This window comes from Lissotriton helveticus, chromosome 11 (assembly GCF_964261635.1).
Source record: "Lissotriton helveticus chromosome 11, aLisHel1.1, whole genome shotgun sequence".
Classification (NCBI taxonomy): Eukaryota; Metazoa; Chordata; class Amphibia; order Caudata; family Salamandridae; genus Lissotriton; species Lissotriton helveticus.
In genome coordinates, this window is record NC_136072.1 from 801848823 (window position 1) to 801874051 (window position 25229).

The following is a 25229-nucleotide window of genomic DNA, read 5'->3' on the forward strand; positions in this document are numbered from 1 at the left end:
TATTCAGACTCATTCTTCGAAAAAATGAATACTTTTGGTTTTGATTATTGGGACAAAAATGTTGAATTGAAAAGTGTTTGGGGTACAAAAGAGTGGCAAGTACAGGGTATAGAATCTTTGTTTAGAGCCTGCATGATCCCAGAACAAATTATATTTTTAAATGAAACTGTTCAACAAACCACCTGTCTTGGCTTAGCCAAAATCAAAGACTTAAATAAACCGTCTATTCCAAAACCAACAATGTACAACAATAGCTCTACAGATGAAGAGATAGACGTAAACTATGTATTAAACCAAAACAGAACACATCCTGATTGGAAACAGTGGTTGATCTGGCCCACAGATACTAATAACTGTCAAGACAGATTCCTGAACAAAACACAGGGGTTCAAAATGACCAGGCCAGACCCTAGATATCCTCAAAGACAACACCCAGGGATAATAACCACCTACAGTGTGGGCAAATTATGCCTTCAATGGCTACTAACTTCCACACTGGCAGAAATTAAGCAACACCTAACTTTACTTACTGATGGTGCTGACTTGCGTGATTTCATTATGGGACGACGCAAACAGCGTCAAAAGCGTTTCATAGCAGCCTCTGTATATGCAGCATACAATGAGGCCTGGAAGGTTACTCAAATTGAAACAGCAGAGAGAATACGGGAAATTGACCGTATTAATTTGGAAAAATCACTTTCTGTAGTGGACAATGGGTTAATGACTCTGTCCTCCAGAATTTTTTCTTTGGACAGCATTGTGTCTTCAGCAATCGACATATTATCGCAGGACTTACTGTTGTTACAACACGGTCAGTCTCAATTGCGTTCTATTGTACAGCTTGGCTGGACGTTACAAAATCTGCATTCAGGCTATGTGCCTTGGCGTTTAATCAACACAACGTCACTATTCCAAATCTTTAACCTTACTGATAGACAAATCAGTATGGCACAAAAGGGTGCTGATTATACAATCCTGAGCATTGAGAAACTTGAGAAATTACCAGTGACAATGTCAGAACGACCTGTCAGTGAATGGATAATACACGGGATAATTAATATTCCAATTTCAACCTTCAGGTTTCAATACTGCCAAAAATATATACAGGCTGGCATGTACGAAAAATTGGGAAAGGGGTACATTAAAACAACATGGAACCTGCCCTATTCACATGCATGTGTCAGTAATAAAGGACAGAAAGTGTTTCTTAGTGGCAATAATTGTGTGATGTCACTAAGCGGCACACTTCTGTGTAACGGAATTAGTTTGCACGGAGCGTGTGAGGGGAACTCAAATAACCTCTCATGTCACCAGCTAGGCGCACCTGCAACAGAGATAGAACCATTCTTTCAAAGACTCTATAATGGGAGTTACATTCTAATTGTAGACCGCAGATGTTGTAGTCTCATGCCCGGGACTCCTTATCTCGTAACTACGACTGCGAAGGTCAAGTGCTGTGGACACTCATTGTTCCCCAGCTCCTTTCCAGACAGGGAGGCAAGGGCATGGCCCAAATTGAAAATTACTTCTATTCGAATAGATACTTTAAGCAGAATGAAAACAGTGCTTCTTCAGACGCCTACCAGGCTCACGTCATCAAAAGAAACGTATGATCTACAAGTCGCAAGGACAACTGCAGAGATACATTCATTGTTATCAACTAATTCCCCCATACATTTCGCAGAAATCCTAAACGAAATCTTAAATATTTCTGATACCACTGGGGTCTCAAAGGTATTTAAGACAGTATTTTCGATCGCATTAACACCATTCAAAGCCATACTGGGTATTTTTCCAGACTTCGTCCATTCGATTTTTGGCGGACTTCCCCTCATTTTAGGACTGATTGCAGGAATCCTATTCCTAGTCCTTATTTTTCGTTATGGCAAACCATGTCACAGACAAAACACCTGCGACAAGGGAAGAAACAATCCTAGCCATTGGATACCGGGACCGGATAACAAAAATCCTGGGACTATCCCGGCTTAGAGACCTGAACATGACTTGGTTTCTATCATTTCGACCAATGTGGCAACGATGTGTTTTACCTGTATTAAGGTGCCTGCTATGCGGAGAAGAATGCGTGTTAGACACCTGTCTGACGCTACAATCGGATGCGCCAATGGATGCAGAAACATTGTTGAGTCCAACAAAGGCTCACGCTTTGTGCTGCCCTCAACGGCTACCAATCCTGATGACGGCATTCGTGGAAGCTTCACCACTACGATTAAGGGGTAGTGAAGTTCAAGATAAAAGCAGCATCGATCAGGTATGACCTTCTGTCAGCAATCCAAATCAGAACGTCAATGGAGACAATCATGCGCACGAGTGCATGGTTACACCTTTTTCCGAGTTAGTGGAACTTTCCCAGGAAGCTGTTGACAGCTTTTTCGAAAGCCTAAATGATATGATGTTCTCACCGGAGCAGAAATAGAGACTTTTGAGCAAGCTCGCACACGGCGTTCCCGACACCCTGAATTTGGCCTTCAACTTTAATAACAGAATACCATGAATAGTTTTCCCCCCAGTTCACGGACAGCAGTTTTTTTCAGCAGCCCCATAAAAAATTTTTGCATATTTTTTCGGGACACTTATCTTCTGCTTAAAGTAAGAAACTATTCTTAAAGAACTAAGATTTCTATTTTTAGATAGCTTTTAGATATTAGCTGCCCACTGGTATGTTCATTGATATTTTATTCTGTGATGAAATGGTCTCGAACCTTTTTTCTGTATTAAGAGCCATTTCATGTGTAAATCCTCATATACCAAACAGCAATAATGTATACAAATGCGTAATTACTTTAGCATTATTCTACAGCTTGAGTGCATACAATACATGTGACTGCTTTTTTCCGTATATTTGATCATTTCAAAATGCATTTATGTATTTTGGGGTGGTAAGGTATACACAATACCCTATAGTATGTTGTACTATGTTTTACTATGCCTAGATTAGTAAATATGTCCATAGTTAGCGTGGAGTGGGTGTGATGTATTCCTATAGGTTCTGAATCGATCCCCCTATTCCTGACCCTATTCTGGTTAACAAACCAACAAGTTAACTAGCAGTCAGCCCATGAGGCAGCAAACCCCCATGATGCAGATACCGTTATCTGACAAAGCCACACTACGGCACAGGAACGTGTTATCTGATTAGGTCATAACGCTTGCGATCTAATTAGACACGCGATATTCCTCCAGCCCCTGATAAGGCATACGGAGTTCTCATAACAAATCAAACCTATGACAACCTGGGAAAAACCCTGCGGCCATTGTTTTGATTTCACCGAGAACTTCAGCAAAAGAATGTGCTAACGACCAAGTCGTATGACATCCTTATTGACATATCTATGTCCATCCTTACGTCAATCTCGGCACCTTAAAGGTATAAATATTACCGATATTGCCCTATGCAAACACACGCGGTGGTGACGAGACGGAGCAGCCATACTTGCCGAAGCCCAGAGCAGAGCAGACCCCGCTGGCTCAGCCCCGCCTTCCTGACGCGCTGAGAACGAGACGCGCTGCTTTCTCCTGCCGAGAAATCCAGCACCGGCGCTTCCGGGTAGCCCTCGCAGGCAGCCTGGAATATCGAGACCAGAGAGAGAGATACCATCCCTCATTCATCCTAACTTCCAGGTACAGAACTGAATAACCCCTCACAGAGAATTCTTTAGTCAGTCACTTGGCAAAAACAAACTTAACTTAAACTGTAACTTTCTATTCCCGCCCACGCATTAGACTTAGGTCAGGTACACGGGGTAGGCGTATTTAGAAACACCAGTTGAGTACGTTTAGTCAAATGTATATATGTATGTAATATATTTTAATCATTTTAAACCTTCATATGGCTTAGAAACCATATCAATGTTTTTACAGTATTATTTTATACTTCTGCTTTTAATGTATGCACTTTACTTAACTATAAGTATTGCAATAATATTGATCCATTTCTCTTGGAATGGAATGGAATGGAATTGGATTTATAGAGCGCATGGCTGCCCTTGAGCGTCCCAGCGCTAAAACAGTTAATAACAGAGTAAATGAGGAAGAAGGTTTAGGGAGCTTTGGGGAAAAGGAAAGTTTTGAGTAATTTTCTGAACTTAAGGTATGAAGGTTCCTTCCGTAGGACCCTGGGCAGGGCATTCCACTTTTTTGCTGCATTCAGCGAAAACCGACGACCTCCAGTGCGGGCCTTCCTTACTCTAGGAGTAACGGCCAGGTTTTCTCCATCAGATTGAAGAGCCCGAGTAGCTTTATAAGGACAGATCAATCCCCTAAGGGCTGGAGGGCCATTACCTTGGAGGGATTTGTAGGCAATACATAGTGACTTGAAGGAAATTCGCTCCTGGATTGGGAGCCAGTGCAAGGCTCTAAGCAAAGGTTTAGCTGAAACCCATCTGGGGGCTCCCATAAGGAGCCTTGCTGCGGCGTTCTGGACCCGCTGTAAGATGTTAATCGTGGCCAGGGGTGCCGCCAGGAGGAGGGCATTGCCATAATCCAGTCTGGCCAAGATTAGTCCCTGAATCAGAAGTTTTCTAGATTCGAAAGGGAGCAGGGGGAGGACCTTCCTTACGGCCCGCAATAATCCAAAGCATCCTCCAGCCACCTTCTGCGCATGGGTCATGAAGGTGAGTTGGGGTTCAAACCAAACCCCAAGACTCTTAACTTTCTCCTTTGGGGATGGTAGGTCCCCCATACAGGGAGGCCAATGGTCAGAGGACAGAGATGGGAGTGGGTGACCCATGACCATAATCTCGGTCTTCGCTCCATTGAGTCTAAGTTTGGAGGCAGTCATCCAAGAGAAGATAGCTGATAGGCAACTTGATAGATCAGATGGGTGTCCCCTTTGTTGTGACAGCGAGACGATGAGTTGAGTATCGTCTGCATAACTAATAGATTTGATCCCGAAGGGGGCTACTGCCTCCTCTAACGGGGCCATATAGACATTGAACAGTGTGGGGCTCAGGGAGGAGCCCTGCGGCACCCCACACTGCAAGGGGACGGGTTTGGACATTGAGCCATTCTCCCAAATCCTAAACGATCTTTTATCGAGGAAGGACTCAAGCCATCTAAGAGCCAACCCTGTGATGCCCAATTTGGCAAGGCGCTGGACGAAGGTTGGGTGGTCGACGGTATCGAATGCAGCGCTTAGATCCAGGAGGATCAGGGCTGCAGATCCCCCTGAATCTAAGATGCATCTTGCTTCTTCAGTAGCAACTAGAAGGGCAGTGTCTGTACTCTGACCCGGGCGAAAACCAGTTTGGGAGTCGCTCAGGAGACCATTCTTTTCCAAATAGTCTGAGAGCTGCCTATTCACCAGCTTCTCAGCCACTTTACCCATTCCTGGAAGCAAGGAGATTGGGCGGTAGTTGGCCATGTCCGAGGGGTCTAATCCTGGTTTCTTCAGGAGTGTTTTGATTTTAGCTTGCTTCCAGCTAGGGGGGACTATGCCTGTGGCGAATGAGGTGTTTAAAAGCTCTGTGGCCATAGGTGAGATCGTACTCAAAATGTGTTTGAGGCTGTGCATAGGGGCTGGGTCGGATGGGGAGCCACTTTTTATGATTGCTAGCGTGTTACCGAAGTCTTCCTTGGTGATGGCACCAAAGGCCTCGAGCTGGGGACTGGGAGAGACGGGGGTTGGGGCTTCTCTCGAAAGTAGGGTGGGCATTTGGGGAAGGCTATCTAGGATTTTTTGTATTTTGCCGTCAAAAAACTCCGCTAACTGATCGCATCTTAATTCGGGGTCCCTGTGTATGGTTATAGGGGCAGAGATTTTGAGCAGCTGATTAACAATTTTAAAAGTTTCCCTGGAGGAGTTAGCTGATGTTTTAATTTTCTCCTTAAAGAATTCTGCTTTAGATTTCTGCCGTGCAGCTTTGTAGAGTCTCAGAGCGGCCTGGTAGGAGGTTTTACTAAGAGTTGACCAATCTTTCCTCCACTTCCTTTCTAATTTCTTACAGGCTTTTCTGAGGTCTCTCAATTCAGTTGTAAACCAGGGGGATTTAAAAGTACTGCTCTTTTTTGTTTTTAATTTAAGAGGGAGAACCGTGTCCAGGGAGTTAGTAAGCCAGTTATTAAAGTTTTCATCCGCCAGAAGTGCATCAGGTTCTGTGTCCGGAGTCGATTGTTCAAGGGCCCGAGTGAGATCTCCCACCGATAACCTCGGCCAGTCTCTCTGAAGTGTACGAGGACAAGTGGCCCGGTCTGTTTCAGGGTGGATTTCCCAAGAGAAAGGGACCAAAAAATGGTCAGACCACGGTAGGGGCAGAGGAGATTGAGCTCTCAGCTTGGGGAGATTAGAAAAAATGGGGTCTAACAAATGACCTTTAATGTGGGTAGATTCCCTATTTATAAGATCCAATTCAAAGGCTTTTAGGTTTGAAATAACATCAACTGCTGTTTTATCATTAGGATCGTCGAAATGCAGGTTCAGGTCTCCCAAAACCAAGAAGTTGGAGGACCGAGCTGCAGCTGCTAAGGTGGATTCTAAAAGGGAATCTAAGAATTGTTTTAGGTTACCCGGCGGGCGGTAAATGAGGAATCCCGAGAGGGAGGATGTAGGTGTCAATTGGATGTTGAAACCCGTGCTCTCCGTGTCTAAGATTCCACTATCCTCCAATCTACAGGTCAGGGATTCCCTATAAATTATAGCAAGACCCCCCCTTTCCCCTCATCACGGTTACGAGTCTGGATCCTGAAACCGCAAGGTAGGGCAGAGATGGTATCAAAATCAGTGAAAGGGGTTAACCAGGTTTCCGTGAGGAAAAGCAGATCAAGGTTGCTATCCTCGATCAGCAGGTTGATTTCTACCGCATGTTTAGGCAAAGATCTACAGTTAAGTAATGCCATCCTCAGGACTCGGCAAGTTTTCTTGCAGTTGGTCCCCACGGATCCAGGCTCGGGGCAGGACCGACAGCGGCAGAACGGAGCCATCGTCCAGTCCGGTTGAAAACAACCTGGATCCCCGTGGTTTTGTAGCGCCAGCAATTGATCCCTAGTGAGAGCAGCTGGATCTAGCCGAGAAATAGGCATAGAGGCTGGCCCTAGGCCCGAACTGGCCCGGACGGGCCCAGACGGGCTTGCCTCTGGCGCGCTGCGCGGACGGGAAATGGCCTCGATTTTGTAGCACCCGGGCCGTGATTCGCCCGACCGCTAGAGCGCTGAAACTAGTCTCTCCCCAAGATGGCGGCCAAAGTCGTCGCCCTTCGGGAGCCTCTTCAGTCCGAGTGTGGCCCTAAATCGGCCCTCGGAGAGCTGGACGCACCGGGGTTAAGCGTCCCAAGTGTGGAAGTAAGGCTGTGCAAATTAGCGGCTAAAAACGCAAGTTTCCTCAATCAGGTCAACACACACAAATGTTAAAACAGTAGTAAAATAATTGTTTTTTAAAAAGGGGTCAAGGGCCTAGCTCCCGGCTTTCCGCCTCAGGAGCGCTCTGAAATAAATGTTTGTATGAGAAAAGAGACTGATCAATAAATAACATCCTTTATTGAACACGCCCGTCTCTTCCTTTTCTCTACACTCTGATGAGACTAAGAATGCACGTACTGACTGAGTAAAATAAATTGCCTTTTGTTCACACGACTCTCGAGATACACTCTTGATTAGGGGAGAGCAAAGTTGTCATGTTCTATGGTTGTCAGAAACTAAATCCCTTCTTGTCTAATCAGGGGAGTTAATTCTTTCCTGAACATTCGAGAAAGTTTCTAGTGAACTCTGAGCTAAGCTGGCAAACCCAAAACTTTAAGTCTAATATCGACAGTAGTAGACCTAGTTAACGTCTGGTCTAGGCCTATACTATTGAAGGTATTATTCCAATGCGCAGAGCCTATTGGGATGATAGGAACTACACTACACTCCTAGGTAACTTTCCATGTGACAGCGATGCTCCCAGGCATTGGCTCGATCACCTTGATGTCCAGGCTGTCTCCTGTGAGAATTAACACCATCCCACATTATCGACATCGCTGTTCAATGTAACTTTTACTCCCTAAGCCAAACTCCTAAAAAAAGACATTATTCTAATAAAGAAGCATTTCTCCACCTGCAACAGAAACCTGAGAAAGAACAAGTTCTGCATGCACATGAATTCTTTCAGCAAACCTAACTCGAAAGCTGCAGGGAGGAATACATGTTAGGCCCACAGAATTCAGCCAACATGAGAAACATCATATGTCTGTATAAACACATGTATACATGAGGATTGTTACTGAGCATACCTAAATCAATGCGTTACATAAGCATACAAATTATAACGTTCAGTAGTCACATGTACAATTCTTCATGTTAAGGTTTTCATCTAATGATGCATAATTGAAATGCAGATTTCTCCACGTTGTACAAAAACATGTCTGTCACTCCACCTTGCACGTTATTACAATACACGACTATTGGCACTTAGTTAAAGAATTCTTTGAAGAATAACGTTTGACAGTAGTGCAATGATGGGCGAACATCATAAAAAAACTATTTAATACATGTAAGTCTAAACCCCAATATAAGAAGTTTCAAAATAGATAAGGTGAAGCGAGAAATAAAATCAAGCTACTACACTCGACGCGGATTCTGAGAGGAATGTGTAATAGCCTTCTGAGACAGATAAAAAACCACCCACGTTTTATGGTTCTACATTCTAAGTCAAAAATACTATTCATAATCTGCAGAAGTTAATCTGGGATGAAAAAAACCAAGCACAGCAAGATCTTTGGGCTAAGGTGCTGTATACGAGTAAACAATAGAAAAGGGATTTTTGTGAAATGATAAATGCTTTATCATGACCCTCCAAAACAGCTGTATCATTTACATTAGGCGAAGAAGACGGAATTAGATTTTTAACAACACACCTTAACTCCAACTGTGAAATCACCCAAAAGGATGACAGTGTGAAGGCGATAGATATGCCAATAAAGGCGTTTGACTACAAAATTAACATAACACCCAATCAAGTATGAAAATGAATTGAAAACAAAAAGATGGTGCTTATGGTCCCAATGGCATTCCAGTCACATTATACAAAACAGATCAGTCTTTTTGGGCAGAATATCTCACAAAGGTGATTAAGGAAACTGTTGAGACATCAATAATACCTGAAACATGGCAGGGTTCATTAATATTACCAATATATAACAAAGGAGATTGGGCACAGCCTGGTAACTACAGATGAATTACCTTACAGGATACTGAAGCTAAATTATTTACTGGAGTCCTACTCTCAAAATTATCCACATGGGCAATGGTGAAACAGATAATTCCTCTGAATCAAACTGGGTTTATACAAGGATTAGGAACCACAACAAATATATTGGTATTATCATTATTAATGGATAAATATGCTGCCAAAAACCAAACATTTTAGCTGTGTTATGTGGACTTTAAAGCGGCTTTTGATTGTGTTCCAAGGCAACTACCTTGGCAGAAGTTGAAAGAGCAAGGAATTCCACCTTCCCTCTTAAGATCGATCCAATGACTTTATTAAAAAACCTGGGTTAGAGTTCGGATAGGCGATGGCCCGTATGTTTCTAAGGAAATCTTTACTTTCAAGGGCCTAAAGCAAGTGTTTATTTTGGCCCCATTGCTTTTTAATCTGTTTCTATCGGACCTAACACACATGATGGATGAAATGAATGCCAATCCCCCAAAATTAGCTGGTACTCGTATATCAAATCTATTATCTGCTGACGATGTTACCCTGTTAAGCCAAACAAAGGTTGGGCTACATCACCTGATAAATAGGATATCAAGGTACTCCCAAGAGAATGGTATGGTTATAAACGACGCCAAGACAAAAAATATGCAGGTTAACAAAAACTTAAAATCAAAGTATAAATGGTTCCTTCAAAACTTGCCATTAGAGCAAGTAAGAACATACAAATATCTGGGAGTACTATTTGATGATAAAGGATCATTTCATCCACATAAGGTTGAGATACAAAGAAGATCTAACACCTTACTGACTGCATTTAGAACTTTGCAGACGTCATTAGGAGGGCTGACTTACCTTCCGCTACTGAAAATTATATCGGCAAAACTATTGACAAATATAACATATGGTAGCGAAGCACTGTGTGGAAAACACGCTATAATCATCAATAATGCTGTGACATAATCATTAAATCCCTTTTTTATTTTCCACATAATTCCTCGCCTTCTAAGATTAGATTGGAATTTGGCCTAACCAATCAGCTAATTCACAAAAAGGCCAATACATAAAACTATGGAAATTAATCAAAATGGATAATGTAAATCAAATGTCCAATTTGTTATGGCAGGAAATAAAAATAAATCAGAAGTCTTCATTCTGGAATTATCTACAAGCCACTTTAGATGAATATTCAGTGCATACAATTTGTGATATGCCAATAACTACGGATTCATTTAAAAAATCTATCAACAAAATTACAAAACATCTATCTCTGTTTAAGGATTAGACTTAATATCATCACTGGAAGACAGGCCACAATAAATACACAGTACGTAAAGCTCCGTAGGTGAGAGGTACTGGGGCCCGAGATGGTGCACACGCTACCTAAACCCCTTGCACTACAGTATAATAGTCTGCAAAGGATGCTAGGAGGAAGTCTACTGTAGGATACCACTGCGACCAGGAGAAGGGAGGGACCGAGCTGGGGGGCTTTAGGGGAGGGAGGGAGGGGGGATTGTTATGTTTTTCGGTTGTTCACAACGGCATTGGATGAGTATAGCTGGTCTTCTGTACAGTGGAAAATACGTAGCATACCAGGGATGATCGACGAGCAACTGTACTGTTTTTGATATCTGATGAGACATGGTAAACATGGAAATCGTCAATGATTTTTGCTGGGGAGAAAAAGGAAAAACAATGACTGTTATATCTATGCGATAATTTAACACTGCTGTGTTTTTTCCTGTGCAGTCAAGAATAAAGAGTTTTTTTTAAAAAATCTATCTCTGTTTAATGATAAAAATTCCCTGGCAAAGAGAACGCATGCTTGGTCAGTAATAAATGGCTATACACAATTGAGAGTCCAATCGTACTTAGAAACTCCATGGTCCTTGAAGCATAAAAATTTGTTCATAAAAGCTTGTTTAGGCGTTTTCCCAGGTTCATGCCACTTAATGCCTTGGCTTCGATCAACGGAGATGATGCCCTATCACCTATGTGTAACGGGAGAAAAGAATATTATTCATTTGCTGTGTATATGCCCAAAACTTAAAATTGAAAGAAAAAGCTATACTTAAGTGGCATTTCAACTTCCGAGGAATACCGACCTGTGGACAAGCATTGTTAAGATGCCTTTATGCAGAGCACTGAATTGAGCTTTTGTGAAGTTTTTATTAATAGTAAAAAGGGCATTAGACCTGTATGATTAATTTGAGATGTCACATTATGGACCTCAGCTTTTGTAAATTTAATAATAGTAGGAAGGGAAGTAGAATTACAAGATTAATTTGAGATCAATGCGAGATGTGGTATATGATGTATATAATAGGAAAAGTTGTGTTATGAAATCGGAACTACTATGTGCAGTTATATTTAACTATAAAGATGAAATTGATCAGTTTATTAAATGTACGTTTAAAAATCAAACTTGTATTAATAATATATTTATTATAATAGGAATTATTGTTACTATATTATAAGATTTAAAAAAATAAAAAAATAAAAAGAAATTGAAATTAAAATGGACTAATGGCACAAATGTTAACACGATAAAAGATTACATGCGGGTGAGAACTACCTATGATTAGGATGCACTCCTACGAATACCAGAGCAGATTTGTGCTCTTTCAGTCTCCCCCCTCTGATGACTAGTATTGTCACACTCACTTTACTCCCTGTAGAAAGAACCAACTTAAACAGAAGTCGTAGCCAGTCTTCCCTGTCGAAAGCTTTCCATGCTATTGAGATTCTTGTGGGAGCCGATTCACAGAACTAATCTGAAACAAAATCCTAAACTTACTACTTTTGGTATTCACAGAAGACATTTAGTAGTAGTAAAGTTAGGATTTAGTCTTAAATTAGGATTTTGTCTTAAATTAGGATTCGGTCTTCAATTAAACTTAAGTTAAACTTAAGTTAAACTTAAGTTTGTCTTAAATGTCGGTTTTAAGACAAAATCCTAATTTAAGACAAAATCCTAACTTTACTATTACTAAATGCCTTCTGTGAATACCAAAAGTAGTACGTTTTGGATTTTGTCTCAGATTAGTTCTGTGAATCTGCTCCATAGTGACTGCCCTGCAGTCTCTCCAGTATCCTTGCTCATTGTCTAAGAGAATTCTCAAATTGCCTGGACCTATGCCACTTGAAAGCTTTCACCGTTCTCATCAAAAGAATGACACAAACCATAACTATGATTATTGGCTTCAGAATATAACCAAGAATTTCCTTCCCAAGGTTTGCGAACCAACTTTCAATCTTTCCAAATCCTTTACCAACCTTGCTCCAAACTCACTCTGTTGCCAAGTCATGTATCTCATGATATATTTCAGTGATGTTACTTATATATTTCCTAAGATCCTTACTATGATCTGGGATATAAGTACAGTACGGTTGAACCCTCGGCATTTTACAGACTCATCTTTCCTTTGCTAATAACAATTCTAAAGCAAGACGGTTTTGCATCACCATAGCCCTTATTGAGACCATCTCTCCATCCACGAGTAGTAATGACTGAGCTGTATTGGCTGACAACTTATCTACCATAGTTAACAACTTTCTAATCTTAACTTTTTTCAAAACTACTCCCAAACGTGGTATCAATGCTCCAAACACATCTCCTACAATCGCTCCCTCACTTGTACCATGTTTCTCTCTTTGTGATGACTTCTACTCCAAAGGTTTCAAATCCTCCACATGGTATATCTTAGCAAACACAAAGGCCCCATAAGATGAAATATACCAATTCAGTGGCAATCAGACATACGCATTTTTCTAACACACAAAATACACATTTGGACACCACTTGTACCGCTTCATGTAAGAACTTCTTTGCAGCGTCTTCAATCGCGACAATAGGATCACATACACTTTGACCCACAAATATCTTGTCATAGCATGTCAGTACCTGCCTAATGCAAAGCTTTACTCGATGTTCCCAATCTTAAGCTATTGGACCATTACTTCGCCTAGCCTTGTGAGCGAACTCCTCCTTGGTCCATTCAAATTTCCTTTTCTACTGTCAACTTTAACTGCTAATGATCTATGTCTATCTTCTACTTGATCTCCGAATTTATTTTCTATGTCGGTTAGCATGCAAGTCAAGTTATGTCTATGTGCATAAGCTGTGTCTAATGTTACAGTAGGTATGAAATACTTTCCTATTCTCTCTTCTTGCTTGTAATAGTCATACTTATTCAAGTGCTCATAAGCTGGAACCTCTGAAAGCACCACATCATAATAATAATAATTATTATTATGACTCTTACCTTACAACATGCTAAGCAATAAGTTACAAGTAATACCATATGTCAAAGGCAAATTATGGTACCTAATACCCTCCTTAACTGACGCAGGTAGCTGCATACACACAACAGTCTCCCACATCCATCGTATTCACATACTTTTACAACAGCTTTGCATAAGTATCAATGTATAATCACCTTTAGACAAATCTACGTGCAACAAGCGACTAGCCTGATCAATCATAGCACTGTCAGCTCCTAATGTAACCTATATTGAACTAAAAGTGATAGGTGTGGTTGTCCCATGTACTCCCACCCCATCAACTTCTGTTTCGTGCCAACCTATAACGGACATGGTAATGACTACTGCTATAACTATGATTACTCCTACCATAAGTGTACCTATCACACATTTATTTCTACGGTTCGAATTTCCAGACTCCATTTTCAAATGAGTTTGGGTTGCGACAGCAAGAGAATCAATGCAAAGTCTCTTTCTCTGCCTCTCACTGCTGGACACCAAAGTTCATACACAGTTCCTTGAAGTCGTGGAAACAGTTTCCACAGTTCGTCGCACAATTATTTAGACAACTCATAGACTTCCTTAGCCCTCTTTCTTCTTCTACAGAAAAGTCCCTAACTTTGATCTTCTTCCACTCGGGTCTAGGTAATCTTCTTTAGAACAAAAGTTTTTATTTACAGTTCGCAGTTCAATTTACATCCCTTATAATATTGGAGCCAGTTTCTTCAATGACACGCTGTAAAAGTTCTAGACGAAATGCTGCAATCTCCTGAGCTAGTGGCTGATACCCAAAAGTCGGAAGCGTAAGATCTTCCAGCATCAAGCTCCACAAGCCAATCACTCTTAGAGGATCTGGCACAGTCAGTGTCAAAACTCCATTAGCTTCTACCCCAGGGACCAATAGTTCAATTTCAGTTATCAGTATTGATGTTCTACGCCTCACTCGTCTGGACCTCACTCTCCTTGACCTCACCATTCCCGGCATCTGTAATCAGATAAGTCTACTCTGGGCAGCGTGTCTTCAACACTGTACTCTTGCTCTCCTTGATCTCCTTAAGCTTCCCTGTGCATGTTCTATGTCACTTTGCTTTGATTCAGACGTTTCAGAAACAGGAGCAAGATCTCTTTTGAGTGCAAGTCTCAAGTGCTTCCTCCTCTGTCTCACCGGCCACAATTTTCTTGTGACCTCAATCCTTCTTCACAGCACCCGACCACTTTCCACACCTGTCTCTTCAGCTGAGTCTGACTCTATACCACTCGCAAGTTTACCATCTCCCTCAGAGGTAATACCTGGGCCTTGTGTAGCGGGACCCCAACTTGACCTGGTGGGGAACTTCCCCCTTCAGAATTCCCCACAGCTTGGCTTGCCCCCTCCTGTGGTCTCGCAACCACTACTGGAAATTCTTCAGGGAGAAGAGCTGTTTCTTCTGAAGGTCCTAAAACTCTGCGGGTGTGGGAGCATGAATCCAGTTTGGCCAGCTTCCGTACTTCACAGCAATATTAGTTACCAGGATCACCTGATATGGACCTTGCTAACAGGCATTAAGACAGTTCTTCCTTACGTGTTTTCGGACAAGGTCCAGTCCCCTGAACACAAATCATGACAGAGGTCCTTCGAGGTCAATGCAGTTGCAGCTTCAACCTGGTGAGACACAGAACGGACCACGTCAGCCAGACCCTTGCAATAGTCAAGGATCAAATCATCAGTGATGTTTATCAACACTGTAGACGGCACTGCAGGCAAGCGCATCGCCCTCTCCATCCAAATTTCATGCAGGGATAATCCAGTCCTATCTGCAATACTGTACAAATTCATCAGTACCAAAGGCAACGCATCAGGCCAACTTAGTGAGGTCGACGAACACACTTTCGCCATTCTCATCTTTAAAGTTCCATTAATCTGCTCCACAATGCCTGGCTGCTTCAGCCTGTAGCTATAGTGCAATCTCTGATCAACTTGCAAGGCAGTACATTACAGCTTCATGATCTCACTATGGAAGTGAGTTCCTCTGTCCAACTCTAATGAAGTTGAAAGCCCGAACCGCAGAATCAACTCCCTAAGTAACAGCTTGGCTACTGTTAGACTATCACACCTCATGGTCGGATATGCTTCCACCCACTGTGAAAAGACGCAGACTACAACCAAAATGTACATTAGCCTATTGCACCTAGGTATCTCAATGAAGTCGAGCTGTACCCTATTAAAGGGACCTCCCACCTTCCCAATGTGGCTCAAGGCAACCACAGTTTTCTTTCCAGAATTCATCTGTTGGCATGTAACACATCTGTGACACACTGCTTCTGCAAACATACAAAATCTCAGATTAAACCATGTTTATCTGAACACTCGCACCATATCATATCTGGCAATGTGAACTGCTCAATAAATCTGTCTTGTCATAGGGCTCAGCAAACAATCCAGCAACACTGCTCTACCATCTGTTGAAACCCAAATGCCATCATCTCTCTTTTCACAACCTGCTTTGATCTAACCAGCTTCCTCTTTGTTTGACACTTCTTCCTGCAGACACTTGACCTCATCCCAAGTGTCCGCTATGGGTAACATCATGCTGAGCTCTGTTCTTTCTGTGCTCTCTTCTGAATTATCCCCATTCAAAATATAAGCATGAGTAGCCCAAAAGTGGGCAACTTCGTCTGCGTATTTGTTACTCATGTAACAAAATCCTCCCCCTTCCCATGGGCAGCACACTTCACAAAGGCCGCTTCCTTGGGCCACTGTAAGGCTTCCAACAGTCATCTCACATACTCCTGATTTCTGATAGGAGATCCTGATGACATTACGAATCCCCTCTGGGATCATGCTGCTCTAAAGTAACCCTCATTGTCTCTGAGACATGAACCACCAACAAAAAGAACTTGGTCTGATTCATGCAGTGGTTCATCGAGAACATCGGGTCTCGGTTTGGTACAGAATTCAGTCACATCCAGACAGTCATGGTCCTCACAATCTTCTCCCTCAATACTTGGAGCAAGCATCAAAGTAGCTGGATTTAATACAGAACATCTTTTCAAGGTGAAATTTTTAGAGGCCAGTAAGATCTACTCACACCGGGTAAGCCTGTTATTAGTCAAATGCTGTGTTTTGGTTCTCGTCATCAGGAGTTCAACTGAGTGTGGAACATAAACAGTAAGGGGATGACCAATCACAATACTTTCACATCTTTCAATGCAGATACCAGGTCAGCAACAGATTTGAGACAGCCAGGAAACGCTGAAGTTACAGGATCTAATGTAGCTGAGAAGTAAGCCTCTGGCCTACGGACACCCCCAAGTACCTGGGTGAGTACAGATAGCGCACAACCCTGTCTCTCGCAACAAAATAATGAAAAAGCCTTGTTGTAATCAGGCATTCCTAGAGCTGGGGCGCGACACAGGCTTTCCCACAGCTCTAAGACGGCCACCAAGCAGTCTTTATCCCATGGTACTGGATCCCTCACTTCCTTGTGTGTCAATCTCTGTAAGGGCTTCACCTTCAATGAAAAGTAGGCAGTAACCAATCATTCCCCAAAACATTCTGACTTCCTTCTGTGTGGTAGGTGGATTCCTTTTCATGATCATCTCAATGCGATCTGGTGACACCTTTCTCTTGCATTTCTTATAATATTTTTAATTTTTATATTTTATTTATTTGAGTTTTATATAGCGCTGGCTAGACCCGGAGGTATCAGAGCGCTTTATATGAGGATCATTGAGTTACATCAGTTACAAGAGCATATGAAAACATAGGGAAAGGAGAAACAGTGTTACACAGTAAAACAAGTGTTACAAGAGCATGGAATAACATGAACATATACTCCTTAGTTTGGCAGAACATTGGTAATTCGTCGGAAGACACAGGGGAGGAGATAACAGTGGGGAAACCAGGAGAAACAGTGTCCAATGTCCAGCTGGGTAGGTGACGGATGTGGGGGGGGAACCAGAGCTGATCTCCACCATAGCTGACTGGGTAGCTCCACCGGGCATCAGCCATGTTGCTCGGTCTCAAAAACGCATGGATAATTGTGTCTGTACCATCAAAAGTATAGATCATTTTGCCAAGATGAGGCCCCCTTTCTGTCTTTCATTTTGCAATTCAAGGAGTTCAAGCAAGAAAATTACGCCTATCAGTAGTTCCACAAAGCCACGTAAGTTGCCAGAGAATACAAACACAGCACAGAGAAAGACCGAGCTACAGAACTACATTCATTGCTAGAATATCAAACAACAATAGAGAGCAAGTCCCAAGGAGCGTGGAGGGGAGTGGGGGAACAGTAAAGGTGTTACAATGTAGATCAGTACAACATGGGATACCAAAAGAAGTCAGAGTAAGCGAGCCTCCAAACCGGCAGGGGACCACTGACAAAACAACAACTAGTGCCGGACATCAACACTGCGTCGGGTCGAAAAAACAAATGGCATGGGTCCGAACAGGTCACAAAGGGGGCCTCACTGTGACCAGAACAAGAAGTGAAGGGTGGAAGAGTCTCTAGAAGTGGTCGACCAGGGCAGCGGTCCAACTGGCGGCACAGGCAGAGACCAGCAGCAAGAATCGATCAGAGGAATCTAAATGTAGCCGCAATATGGAGGATCCAAGTCATGTACCCCAAATAAATTTGCAAACAAAATGGCAGGATTGCAGGAGAACAGAAATCTGACACCACGGAAACATACCTCCGGAGCCTTTCTCAATGCGATGACCCAAATTGCTCGGGGACACCTTATGTCCATTCTGCCAAATTATTCAAAAGAGCAATGGTATCATCCCATCTAGCCTCCTCGGTCTCCGAAGCAATAAGGAGGTTGTCGATGTACTGCACAAGCACTGAGCTTTCCGGCAGCACCAAACTCTCAAGATTCTTTTTCAGAAACTGGTTGAAGCTGGATGGACTTTCAGTATACCATTGCGGAATATGACACCATGTTAACACACTGTTCTCCAGCCGAAGAGCGAATAAAAATTGGATTTCCTCATGTAAGAGTATCAAAAAGAATGCTGGGCACAAATCAATCACAGTAAACCATTCAGCTTCGCAAGGAATTTGAAATATGATCACAGATGGATTCGGTACAATATGGAATCACTACCGTATTGACCCTTCTCAGGTCCTGCATAATCCTATACTTGTCACTAGGCTTCTGTGACCCATTATAGGTGAATTGCACAGACTTCCCATGATCTCCTTTACAATCATTGACTCAATCACAGGTGAAATTCATGCTACCGTTTCTGGGGTCAGGTTGTACTCAGGCGTTCTTGGAAATTCAGCATCTGGCTTGATCTGTATGCGGACCGGCTCAACCCCACAAATCAGTCCTATCTTTACTCCTGTGAAATCCCACACTGCAGAAGAGACAGTGTCTCTCAGATCATATGGCATGATATCCACTGTTAGCACTGGACACATGTCCACATAGTGATTCTGATTCACCAATTTGAATGCAATATCATCGTCATTAGTTTGCAATTCCACTCCGTTGGGCCTGCAATAGATGGTACAAATTCAACTTACATAAGAGATCACATTCCAACAAATGGACTGGGCTTGAATTGCACACCACTAACTGGTGTCAATCTTAAAAGGTTCCTATTCTCATGGATACCTCATCTGTCAACTGGTTTGTCATTCTCCTATTGGCAACTCCTACAACTTGGATCCATTGTCCTGAGAGGGGTAGGTTTGGGACTACTGCGGATCCCACAGTAGAACGGGTAGCACCAGTATCAATCAAGAATGTAATTGAATGACCATCTACATCTACCTCCACATACGGTCCACTCTGGTCTACCTCTAAGACTGCTCCTAGGGTACAGTCTTCCTCGCCCCTCAGGCACCGTCATTGTAATGGGTCTGGATCGAATCCATCCAGAATATCCATGAAGGGCATTTGATGGTACGCTCGGTTACTCTGAGAAACTCTCTGAGGTTGGGGTACCTGCACTAACTGATTCGGTCCCTCTCCCTTCCCATTTACAAATCTATGTCTCATCATGGTGTTGATAACATCAGGCACCTGTATACTTTCCTCATCCTGAAACTGATTTGCTGGATTTGCTCGACACTCGCGCTTCCAATGCCTGATTTTGTGACAATAATGACAAGCAGTGGTTCTTTTCAATGATCCAATATCTACCCCTGGCTTGGGGTCTGTTCCTTTCCCTTTTCCCTGTCCTGTATTGTTCAGTGCATTCTGTGTCCCTCCTTGATTGGTTCCTTGATTCCAACCTAAAGACCCTCCATTGGCCTTGCGCGTGTACTACCCTATTCATGTTCCTCATCTGGACCAGCATTAGTTTGACTTTCATTTTCCTGTGCTTAGAATCAACCTCATAGTTACAGTATCTGGTATCCCATAGGATCTCGTCCACTGACTTGTTTTGCCAGCAGATTAGGTGCTGCTGAATCATGACACTAATTTCTGTTCTCAAACCCAGCACAAACTTAGACACAAACTGTCCCATATCGTTTGGGTCTAAAGTATTCAACCCACTGTACCACTTGAAGGTTTGCAAAAGCTGTTTGTAGTAGGCATGTACTGATTCCTTATGTTCTTGGGTGGTTCGATTTATCTTAACCCAATTAATATTTTGTGGCCCAATTTTAGACTTTAACCATGTAATTACCTGTTCGAACTTCTTCATGACCAAAGGTGAAGGACCATGTGTTATGGGCTCTCTATCTGGTTCCGTAAAAGGCCAATCAATAGCAATTTTACAAGCAGACCACAAATCGCTAGGAACCACAGTGTCAAACAACGTATTCAAATCAATCCACAACACCTTTGAAATCTTCACAAAGCGATCGACTTGCTTATACCATTCAGCGGGTTACTCCTCCGGCCGAGGAAAGTCATTTGTAAATGCTGCCAAATCACCCCTGCTCCAAGGCACATAACCTCCACTTGGTACCTCTTGCAATGGGTAAGCTTCAGCTCCTAGCATACCTCCTCCTGGTGGAAGTGCACCCTCGGACCAAAGATGACAAACGGATAAAGACTACATCGTCACACGCTGGACTTATTGAACATCTTTTCCTTGAATGTGAAATACACAAACTATATTTTTTTTAAACATAGACAATGGATAACGAGTAGTTGTATTTGTGGTTTAGCTTATGTCACAACTTTATTTATACAGAGCACATGATCGATATATGTAGTAGTCAATGTAGATAATGATATCAGCGGATGGGCGGTGAATTTTTTGTTCTTATATGGAGGTTGACACTTGAAACACCAATGGTGAACATACTTCAAGAGTTTTTGACTGTGATACTCTGTAGCGGGAGCGTTTGAGAATGCGTAGCACGCACAAATGGATTATGTTGTAAGGCGTAGTGCACTATGGGTTGTGTAGTACGATTAAATTAGCGGATGGTAATTGGATAGAGTAGAATGGGCGGGGAAACACCACAGGTGCCTTAAATAAAACAAGTGAGTTATGTGATCAGAAGGGTTCCGGACAGAACAAGAAGTGGTGACCAGAACGTTTAAGGTATTAGCTCGCTTTTGAAAGAGGATTGAATAATAAGGGGAGAACTTGGATTACGTGGGGGATGTATTAGTCAGTGAAGGAATAACATCACGAGATTTTGTATGAGTTTAACGGATTCTAGCACAGGTACAAAAACGATCGGTAACACACTTAGGAAATCAGAGGGCATTACATTGATTAGGGGTACACTCCTGTTATATACATGTTAGTCTTTAACTTTATTAATGTGCTTTATGTGGTGAACGTGAACTGAGTAACAAATACAGCTAATGACTATATTTTTAATGTTTATAGATTACCCCTGACGAAGGGCCAAAAAAGGCCCGAAATGCATTGGGTATTTAAAGCAACGTGATGAGGAATACTTATGTCATACGCCATGCTGCGGAGTAGAGCCAGTACCGGCATCTCTTCAGCATTAAGGACTATGTAAACATAAGCGTCCACCGAGTGACTGGCTAAACAGATGATCTTTAAACAAACCATGAACAAATGAAAATAAAAATTCTATTGACGAAATTGGAACAAATGTTGCATCTTTATGCATGAACGATGGCTGTGCGTCCGGAGTGGGGTGTCATGTCGCCCCACTTTCTTTCAGTGATTACTATACACACGTGTATTGGGCAGTCCGTGATTCCGGGTATGCACGCCAACAAAATACAAACAAACCAACTTATTGATGAAAGAAGGGAGATCTAAACGGTGTGCACTCTGTCACCTTTTCCTATCTGTGATGTTTGTCAGAACCTCCCAAGGTGCACAAACAGTGATGGGTACTTGGTTACCTGGAAACTTTGGCAAGAAAGGGAATAGACGGACAAGAGGCAGCAGTTGGGCTGAACTTCTACGTTCCCGGAATAGTAAGATGGCCACCGATCTCGAGAACGAGGTTGCGGTCTAGTTGTTGCCCCTCTTTGAAAAGCTCAGGTGTCTTGAAGTAAACTAGAGGTGCGCGGGAAAGAAACGCTGCGCACTTCACCGAGGATATCGAGCAGTGCGCACATGAGTGTCAGAGTTCCGTTATTTGAGGAGTTAGAATAAACTTAGTTTGAGCGTCGGTTTTCACACGGTTTTTCGTCCGCACCTCCGTCGGAAGTAGGACGCTTTCAAAAGAAAAACACGCAGTCCATTTTGAAGAGAAGAATTAAAGTCGTAGAGGATTTACAGGTCATTCAAGTTCTGGAGAGAGAGAGAGAGAGGAGCATATCACGGAGAGAAGGCTGAAGTCAAGCTGTACCTGAGAAAGCAAACACAGAGCTAAGTGATAATTACAAGCAGAAGTGTTTAGAATTTGCATATAGAAAAACACTAATACTTACCCGCATAGAATAGTTATTGTTCAATTGTTTACCTAAAGAGGAAAAGGAAAAGACAATTATTGTTAGACACAGTGAGAAAATACAGTACCAAAACAGTAGAATATTAAAAGACACAAGAAGTAAAGGATATTTACAAGATGATGAATTCAGTAGGGGAAGTGAGTAGCTATTCTCAATATAATAGAAAGAGAAAGTTAGAGAAGGAAATAGAGTGATACCTAACGTTTATACTTCCATGTGTTGTTTCATAGGTCCAGTATCTAACTGAGTCACGCATAAAAGACTGAGAAGAAGAATAGATTTTCAGTAATAGAAGAGAAGCTAGTTCTGGAACACTAGGGGTAGGTAAAATAGAATGAAAACAAGGATAGAGACAGAATAGGTGAGGATAGGAGTAAAAGGTCTTGTGTTTTCTGTTATAGGTTCTCGAAGGGAAAAAAAAGTCTGCAGGTCAGACAGAAGTTTCTAGAAAAGACCGAGAGAACAGCACCAGGACCAGACTCTTCTTGTTTGTTATTTTATCCATTTTTCCCCTTCCCCCTGGAGGGTACTCTAGGTTCCTGGTGTGATAATAGTAGTCCGGGTTCCTGGCTTGTCTCTCAGGGGGAGTTGGAAACCGAGCATCTCTGTTCCTGTGCAAGTCCTGAGGTGAGCCCTGACAGAGTGAAGTGCCCACGTTTATACTTGCACCAGAACAGAAATGGCTGAAGTAATAAATCTACAGACCTTGGGAACAGTCCTAGATACAATTCAAAAAGAGTTAGTGGCAGTTAGGGAAGAGAACCGAAGTCTTAGACAGGAGGTAGTCAATTCCCAAAAAGAAACCGCAGAGTTAGCACATAGGTTGCGACAATCAGCTAGTTCAGACGGGGAGGCCTTAGACTCCTCGTTGGGAAGTACAAATAGAATGACGACGCAAGTTATTCATTCCTTGTCACCTGTTATTCCGTTAGCGCCCCCAGAGCGATTTGGTGGAGACCCACAAAAGGCACAACTCTTTATCACTCAGTGCTCCCTACATTTTATGTGTCGCCCTTCCATTTTCCCAGATGCGCAGTCAAAAGTAGCCTTTGTTTTGTCATACTTAAACAGTGATGCAGCATCATGGTCCATGCCTTTGGTCACTAGAAATGACCCTATATTGCAAAATTATGAAGAATTTAAACAAGAATTTCTGAGAATATTTGACCAAAGAAGAATCTCACAGGCAGTTGATAACGAGCTGCTGGATTTAAGACAGGGAAACCGTGACCTAGTGGCATATCTAGCCCAGTTCAACAAGTTAGTGGTGAAGACGGATTGGCCGGAGAGTAAGAGGGCAGCGGTCTTTTATCGTGGCTTAAGAGAAGAACTCAAGGATGTACTTGCTCAAATACCAAATCGGCCCACGGAAATTTCAGCATTGGTTGATCTGGTGTTGGAAATTGACTTTCGCCAAGGAAGGAAGGAATTTAAACCAATCGTCCCAAGATTTGATAGAGTTCGATCTGTAGGCAGTAGAAGCTCAGGAGGCCAACTAAACCCGGAACCCATGCAGATAGGAACAATAAGGGGTCCCTTAACGAAAGAAGAAAAAGAAAAAAAATGAGAACAGGCAATGTATGCATGTACTGTGGTTCGAGTGGACATTTTGTTAGGGGCTGTCCAAAAAAACCAAAGATTCCCTTCAAAACGAAGGAAAACTCGCAGCACCACCTGTAGAAGGAGTTGAACGGGTGAATGCAGATCAAAAATCAACTCTGACCGAGCATCAAGTAGCTAATACTCTACAGTCGTCAGCCCCGCATTTAATTTTGTCTATGGTGGTAAAATTTCGAGACATAACACTGACTGAAATTTCTGTAATGATTAATTCAGGAGCTGTGGGGAATTTTTGTGATCTACGATTCGCAGCTAAGGTGGGTTTGCAAGCCATTAAGATATCCAAAAAGGAATCTGTTAGGGCGGTGGATGGAACAAATCTTTCCTCAGGACCCATCGTGAGTCACACAGAACCATTACAACTAATTTCTAACGATGGGCACGAAGAAGTACTCCAATTCAACTTAATTGACGCACCCCAGTTCCAATTAATTTTGGGTCTACCATGGCTTACAGAGCATAACCCGACCATAGATTGGAACTCCAGAACGATCAAAATGAATTCTGACTAGTGTAAACAGAATGGTTTTGGACCCAGGGAGAAGAACTCGGTATGTAATCCAGCTCACTCTTTATGCAGGACTGGAATGTCAGTTTGTGTGATCAATTCACAGGAGATACCCGAAGAGTATCAAGATTTTGTAATTGTTTTTAACGAAACTGAGGCAGAACAACTCCCGCCACATCGAGTATATGACTGTAAAATAGACCTAGAACCCGGTTTACATTTACCCTGCAGCAGAGTATACGCTTTGACCGAGAAAGAACACCATCACCTAAGGGAATACTTAGAGAAGTATTTGGCCAACGGTTTCATTCGGCCCTCGCAATCCCCGGTATCTTCGCCCCTATTTTTCGTGCCAAAGAAGGAGGTAGAATTGAGAACCTGCATTGATTATCATGCGATCAACAGGATCACCAAGAAAAATCGCTACCCGTTACCTCTTATTTCAGTCTTGTTGGATCAGGTGAAAGGGGCACAGATCTATACGAAACTAGACCTGAGGGGAGCTTACCACCTAGTTCGGATGCGAGAAGGCGACGAATGAAAGACGGCCTTTATGACCAAGTTTGGACTATTCGAGTACCAAGTAATGCCTTACAGTCTCTGCAATGCCCCAGCCGCATTCCAACATTTCATTAACGACATCCTCAGTGAGTACATTGACCAATGTGCAATTGTGTACATAGACGATATTTTAATCTACTCATCTGACACAAGTAAGCATCAAGAACAAGTAAGAGGAGTCTTGCAAAGATTAAGAGAGAACAAATTGTTTGTGAAGTTGGACAAATGCGCATTCAGTGTTTCTCAGGTGGAGTTTTTGGGATTTGTGCTTTCACCAAATGGAATCAACATGGACGAGTG

General features: G+C 42.5%; 1 protein-coding gene across 2 annotated transcripts in view; it reads left to right on the top strand.

Annotated features, from left to right (window-relative positions):
* The window catches only part of LOC144791966 (cytosolic purine 5'-nucleotidase-like), a 409269-nt gene that overhangs the window by 119952 nt on the left and 264088 nt on the right, over nt 1-25229 (top strand). The window contains exon 1 of one of the 2 annotated variants that reach the window (XM_078666826.1): nt 16687-16705. The exons of the other annotated variant lie outside the window; for it this stretch is intronic. The gene's annotated coding sequence lies outside the window, so the exon portion shown is untranslated. Of the gene's footprint in view, nt 1-16686; nt 16706-25229 lie in introns of those variants that run through there. 2 annotated transcript variants of the gene reach the window in all.